The sequence below is a fragment of the Malurus melanocephalus genome, unplaced genomic scaffold (assembly GCF_030028575.1).
Source record: "Malurus melanocephalus ecotype Western Australia unplaced genomic scaffold, MMel_1.1 scaffold_835, whole genome shotgun sequence".
Lineage (NCBI taxonomy): Eukaryota > Metazoa > Chordata > Aves > Passeriformes > Maluridae > Malurus > Malurus melanocephalus.
The window spans coordinates 41,839-48,596 of NW_026624067.1; the positions used below are offsets into that span (position 1 = coordinate 41,839).

At 43.4% G+C, this 6,758-nt stretch overlaps 1 protein-coding gene across 4 annotated transcripts in view; it reads left to right on the forward strand.

The window, feature by feature from the left end:
• Window positions 1-64: 64 nt before the first annotated feature.
• The window catches only part of RNF145 (ring finger protein 145), a 51,642-nt gene continuing 44,948 nt past the window's right edge, over window positions 65-6,758 (forward strand). The window contains exons 1-2 of one of the 4 annotated variants that reach the window (XM_057385500.1): window positions 65-1,169; window positions 3,560-3,700. The gene's annotated coding sequence lies outside the window, so the exon portion shown is untranslated. Of the gene's footprint in view, window positions 1,170-1,397; window positions 1,646-2,096; window positions 3,701-6,758 lie in introns of those variants that run through there. The other 3 variants (XM_057385501.1, XM_057385505.1, XM_057385499.1) reach the window with 3 other exon arrangements.

Genomic DNA, 6,758 nt, shown 5'->3' on the forward strand with positions numbered 1-6,758 from the left:
CGGGGAGCGGCGGGGCAGAGCGGGGCCCGGGCGGTGCGCGGTGAGGGCGGGGGAGCCCGGGCAGAGTGCGGTGAGGGCGGAGGATGCCGCGCTTCGTGCCCCGGCCGCGGGGGAACAGAGCTCCGTGGGGCTGCTCCCGGCGCGGTCGCGCAGGAAACCGGAGGGAAAGGCACGGCACCGCGGAGCTCTCGCCCCCCGAGCTGCACCGCGGCCCCGTGGAGGCCGCAGAGGCGGCTCTCACGGGCAGCTGATGCCATGAGTGTCTCTGTTCCGTTGTCAGCTATGAGAGGAGGTTGTTTTATCCAGGGATCTGAAGCCTCACCTGCAGAGCTGCCTCCAGCTCTGGGGTCCCACACAGAAAGGACGTGGAGCTGCTGGAGRGAGCACAGAGCAGGCAGCAGGATAATCAGAGAGATGGAGCAGCTCTGCTGTGAGGAGAGGCTGGGAGAATTGGGAATGTTCAGCCTGGAGAAGGAAGGGTTTCATGGTCATCTAATTGCAGCCTTCCAGTATCTGAAGGGAGACGACAAGAAAGATGGAAAGATACTATTTGCATTGGCCTGGAGTGACAGGACATGGAGGAATTAGCTTCAAACTGAGAGTAGGATTAGACTGCATATTAGGAAGCAATTCTTTTCTGTGAGGGTAATGAGGTCCTGGAACAGGTTTCCCAGAGAATCTGTGTCTGTCCCATCCTTGGAACTGTTCAAGGTTGGATGGAGCTCTGAGCAACTTCAGGGGAAAGTGTCTTCCCATATCTGGGTGTTTGGAAGTAAATGACCCCTAAGGCCAACCCAAACTATTCCATAATTCTATGAYTTAAAACTCTCTGCTCGTAAGCCAACTCTACAGGCATAATATGTGTGTTGAATSAAGGGTCACTTCTCGGCTGCTGTTGGAGTTCTTGGGAACTGGATTCAGTTGCAGTGATTCTGTGCTTGGACAATGGATTGTCCATTTTACCCCGAAATGGCGTTTTTCACTCACCTGTTCCGCTTTGCAGAAGTAATGTAAAGGGAAGAGGATTACTCAATCGTAAAGTTTCTTATGTGAAATCACGTGGAGGTGACAGAGACTGGTTCCACCTGGTGTCAGTGGAGACTGTTAAATCTGAGGAAGGAAGTGAAGGTTYCAGTACTCCATTACCTTCAGTCTTGTTGTGTTGAGAGGTTGGATAATTTTTCTCTCAGTTTAGTTTGGTAACAAGCAGGGAAGGGAACAAAGGAGCAGAGGTAAACAACCCCACACTGAGTACAACTTCCTTCAGAACGCCTGCTGGCACTTGGCAGAGCCATTCCTGCTCTTGGGAATGTCAGTGGAGAAGGGCAGTATAAGCAGAAATGGCAGAAGCCTGATTTCTCTCCTGAGATCATACCTGGATATATACTTTCGGTATATTCTGTATTCACATTCTAGTGTAAAAACACCACTTTGGTTTTCAGAAGAGTGGTACAAATTTGAGACCACTTCAATGATTGTTCTCGTCAAGTTTAGTTCCTGACTGCACGTAAATCCACATTGAACCAGTCACTCTGCTTGTATTCCAATCACCAAGGGTTTGGTTTTTGCTTGAATGACACACTGTTGTCCTCTGCACAGAAGCAGCGTGTTACAGTAGCGCTGGAAAGCTTCCAAAGAGCAACTGGTAATTAAAGTCACACCCTGTCGTGAAAATATGCACCCTCSAGCCCTGCTTAAAATTCAGACTACAAAAATGACATCTAGTGTGATTGTGTCTGTAGCTGTAATTTTGTTAAAATTATTTTTTATTCTTTCTGCTTGGCCTTTTGAAAAGGAGTGCAGTAGAGTTTTGGGTTTGGGTTTTTTTTTTCTCTTTGAGGAGTAATATGAAAAAGTATAAGTATGCATAGTTAATTTCTGGTCTGATGCTTGTGTTTTGGTATCCTTGAAAGATGCCCTGATCCTGACAACATTCATGTGGTGCAGATAAATACATCATTTTACTTAGCTCTGAAACACATGGTGGTGCTCAATCCTAATGTTACTAAATGCAMAGTGGCAAAGTAATTTGACTAAAACCATATAATTACCATTCAAAGTCCAAACAGCACAATATTTCAACTGAAGAATGTGTTTCGTGGTGTGACTCTCTGGGTTTGCACTGTGATAAATTAGCAGGGCAAGGAGGAAGGAAGAGCACTAGGGAAATTTTAAAGCAAATACACATTCCCTTTCACCTTGATGTGCACTGCTACATCCTGGCATGCTCCAGGGTGAAATAAAAGAAGTGCCTGCATGTCAGACTGATGCCTGCTGGCTCCTTTCCCGTGCCTCATGTTCACATCACGCATTTCTGAGTCTTTTGTGCAATATGCTCCTGTGCATAAGTACTGAAGCCCAGGAGCTCATCTCCTAAATTGCCGTTCGTGCTGCATATAAGAGCAAAATTCCCACTAGCAGCTCTGGGAGATGCTGGGTCACAGTCCTTTAAAATCATCATTTAAAGCTGGAAACCCTGTGGAAAGCTAAAAATGTTGCTTTGAGAATTAAGCGATTAGATCACATCTCTGTGATAGAAGGAGTTGGAAAGCAAAAGGTGATGACATGGCAGGGCTGAGAGATGCRAATTATTTGTTTATTCAGTGACTAATGGGGGAGAGTCAGTACAAATGTTAATGTGCTGCAGACTRTGAAGGGGTCAACAGCACAGATTTCAAGGTCTTAAAAGTTTTGGGTTTTTTTGGTTTTTTGGTTTTTTTTTCCCCAAATTGCTTTTTGGTTTAGAAAGCTCAATTGAATATGCACCAGCCTCTCTACCCCATTTCCAAATTGAACCCACTTTTGGAAAAAATCTAGAACAGAGCCCATGTTTTCTACAAGGAATAAAAGAATCCTTAAAATCTATTTTGGTACCAGTTTATTCTACTCTTAGTCTGTTTTATAGTTTTTGGTTTCACCTCATGCCTCTTTTTACTATTTCAAATGATACCTGATTGCTTTTTCCCAGACCCCTTTGTCTGTTTTGTAATTTATTCTGAGCAGGTGCTAGAGGCAGTGATGTCTGAGGAGTCTGATMCCATCCAAGTGTTTGCAGCCCCGTGTGCAGCCTCCTGCCCTGCTCATCACCAGGGACTGCAGCAGAGCAGCCAGCGGGGTGTGCTGGCCACTGCCATCCCTGTGCCCCAGAAATGCAGCATTTGAGTGCTCCCTGTGATTCTGAGTCACTGTCACTCCGGGCACAACTCCGAGCGCCGCATTCCCAGAGTTCAATAATGTTTTAGGAGCTGCCAGCTTGGCTGGAGAMATGGAAATGTGTCCAGTTTGAAGTGAAGCACATTTTCAGTGTATCACTTACACAGTCTCTGTCTCAGCTGCTTTATCAGTAAAGGGGAAGTTAGAAAATTATTTATGTAGTTTCCTTACAGGATTTTTATTCACGATTAGTTAGTGACTGTTGGCACTGTGACATGCTATAAATACCAGAGGCTTGTACCCRTGTACCATATGATTTTCCACCTCCTGAATGCAATTGTTATTCTTCTGCCACTATTCAGCCCAATGATTTTTATTTTATTTACTTCGATTCTTTRTATTCTAGATTATGCTCCACTGGCAAGGGATCTTGGGAAAGAACTGTGATGCTTTTGTTCACCAAACAAAACCTGATTCATCCCTTTCCTTACATCACCATGCAACTCTCCAGCTTCTCAACACAGAGATTGCTCTGGCTTTCCTTTAGGTACGTTGAAAATCACAGCAGCTGTTGATGTGTTTGGAGTCAGCATTCTCCAGTGTTATGAAAGGGGTAAAGATATATATTATCATATGAGATATTTCATTATCAGTGATACTGCAGGAGTGGTTTCCTGAAGGGAGTGAAAACAAATAGGAGATTTAGAAACAGTAACCTGAATTCTAGAAAGAGCTTTGAAAAGCAGCAAGAATTAGAAGAAAAATGAGAGGATGAGAAGCTAAGTGGTGGGGAGAAATTTAGGAAAAAGAGTCACAGGTAGTGAAAAATGGGAATTTTTGAGATGGGATTATGGAGTGAGTGTAGTTAAATCAGAGATAGATTCACTGACTTTGTTGCCATTGCCCAGTAATGTTCCCAATTCTGAGTATGGKTTTCTGCAGAAATTAAAGTTTAATTAAAGTGTATTTGTCCCTGTGTTTAGYGAATGGGCTAAAATTGCAAGAATAGAACACAAAAGCTTTGGGGGCTGGCTGTATTATACACATCAGGTACCAAACTGGGTTTCACAGGCAATCTTAATTTTTGCTTTATTGAACTTTTGTCTGACTCAATGCAATATAACCTACTCATTAAGACATTCCTTTGCTTTTACATATGCATGTATGAATATTTTTTGGRACAATGGTTTATAAAAAGCTTCAAAGAAAACTGCCCACCTTATGCATGCAGTGTCCTTCCACGTCAGCATATTTTGCTGCTCTTTGAGAATTCTTATAAGGGATTTTCTTTGTAAGCAGTTTGGGGTGCTGGCATATGTCCATCTGGATGGACAAATCAAGCTTCCACATTATCTGAACTCAGAGAAGGTCTTTTCAAAGTTTTAATGAGATGTCACCATAGCAGTGCCCTTCAGACCTCAGTTGCTGATGACTGAAATTCTGGAATCCAAAGGCCTTTGTTGATAATGAGAGATGAATAATTATTGAGTTCAGAATTCTCAGCCACCCAGTGTCAGATGCAGGAGAGGCTTGCAAAATTCTGGAGAAATGAAGCAGAAAGTCGAGGTTCTTTTAAAAAGCCATGCCTGACAAGAGAGTGTAATGCCACGTACCTGATTTGCTCATTAGAAAACCTTTGCTTTTGTGAAGTAACACATTTTCAGAATTAAATGCGCTGAGAGGATAGAATGAAATAAATGTGGGGTTCAGTTCCTTTTGTATGCTTGCAAACTGAAGTGAGAACTTTACAAAGCTTCTAAAATAATARTAGATATTTCCACTCCATCTCCTGTAAATACCCTTTGCTCTCTACAGCTGTGAATATGCATTTTTCTCACTGCTGCTTGTTGTCTTTTTTCTCCCAAGCAGCACTGCTGAGAGGTGGGACTTAGAGACTACCCCAACATCAGTCAGTACTAAACCAAGCCCACAAAAAMCAGAAAAGAAGTGACTCATGATTTTTTTTTTCCATGTATGGCATGAGTAGACAAGCAGCCCCTAGAAATGGAGCTGAAATTCTTACGCCTTATATGACAGCTGGTTTATACTCCCTGTGATAAGAAGTGGGGTATTGGCAAGTGTAGGACAGGCACGCAGTTGTGAGTGGGCTGAGCCAGAAAAATGGAGTGGCTGGAGACTGGTGAAGCTGTTTTCCCATGTTTTCTGCAGAAATCCAGGGTTTGGAGCAGCGTGTTTACCCCATGTACAAGGAAAGGATTATGTGATAGTGGCATGATTAATAAACAGATACRTAACACAAGAGCTGCAAACACTTGTCCTGTTAAGTGTCAAATGAAGAAGCCAACTGCTAAGAGGAGACACTGAGCAGGTCAGAGAAGCCCTGTGCAGAAGGGCTAAGCCTGACCAGAACACACAGTGCTTATGAGTAATAATCACATGTGGATGTCCTTTGTTTGGCTGGACCTGCAGGTCTGTTCTTTCTAAAGAGAAGAATTACTGAATTTAGGAACCCTTGCATAAACTGATAGATTTAAAGTTAACATTTTTTAATACAAAGCCTGCTGGTTTTATTTAAATTGTATTAAAATCTGAAGCTTGTGAAAAATGGTGCTGAGCTTCTCCATGGTACCTGCAAAGGTTCAGGAGACTCCTGTCATTTGATCTTCCTGCWGCATTCTGGACTGACTGAAGTTGAGGAGATTAGCCCAGTGTGAACACCAATCTGAGGATGAACATGTTCAAACTACGTTTTTTTTTGGTGTTTTGAAGACCTTCAGGTACTCAGACAAGGGTGATTCTGCAAAGCACAACATGCACAGACACCCAAACCCCTTGTTTTAATATCCCTGCTTCACAGAGTGTTGAGGTATTAGTACCTACGTGTGAGAATGCTCCAGTTCTCATTAGAGAGGGAAGGAAAAAGCCAATTATTAAGTCGGCCAGCCCAACCCTTGTGAACTACAGGATTTTCCAGTTTAGTATATTCCCTCATTCCTCACTGCAGCAAAGTTTTTTTCATGTTCCAGACAATGTGGCTTTGTGATTTATTTTTTTTATTTTTTTTAAACTAAGGTAAAAAACATTGCTTCTTTTGTGTCATAATTTTTTCCATGGAACTTAGGAATGTGTTCTGCGGCTTGTCCATGCAACCCGTAGAGGATGAGTAAATTTTGGTGAAATTTTCCATCAAAGGGCTGTGAACTGCAAAGTATGAACTGTACTGTGCTGGGTTGTGCTGTGAGGGATCAGCCTATGGCTCAGGTCTCCCGCTGAAAAATGACAGTGCAATAATACWGAAAATCTGRTGCTTTTCTGGTTGAACTCACAACGAAGGTGACTGGAGATTCTGGAGGACAACGCCTTAGTATTTGAAAGTAATACAGCACTTGGTGTTCCACAAGRCCAGTAAGGAGTATCATTAAAATAGCAGGGCTATCTTTTAAACATCTGCCCAGACACTACCTCAAATTTTGCTGACCGACTTTTCTGAGTCATCTTCCAGACTCGCAGCTGCCCCGGCGAGTCCGCACGTCCCGAGAGAACCCAAACCCYTGCGTTCCCATCGGCATTTAAACCTCAACCTCTGCTTTTTTCTGGGGCGTGGGCGGGCGAAAGGGTCCTGGCGTTATGGAGAGAACCCGCTC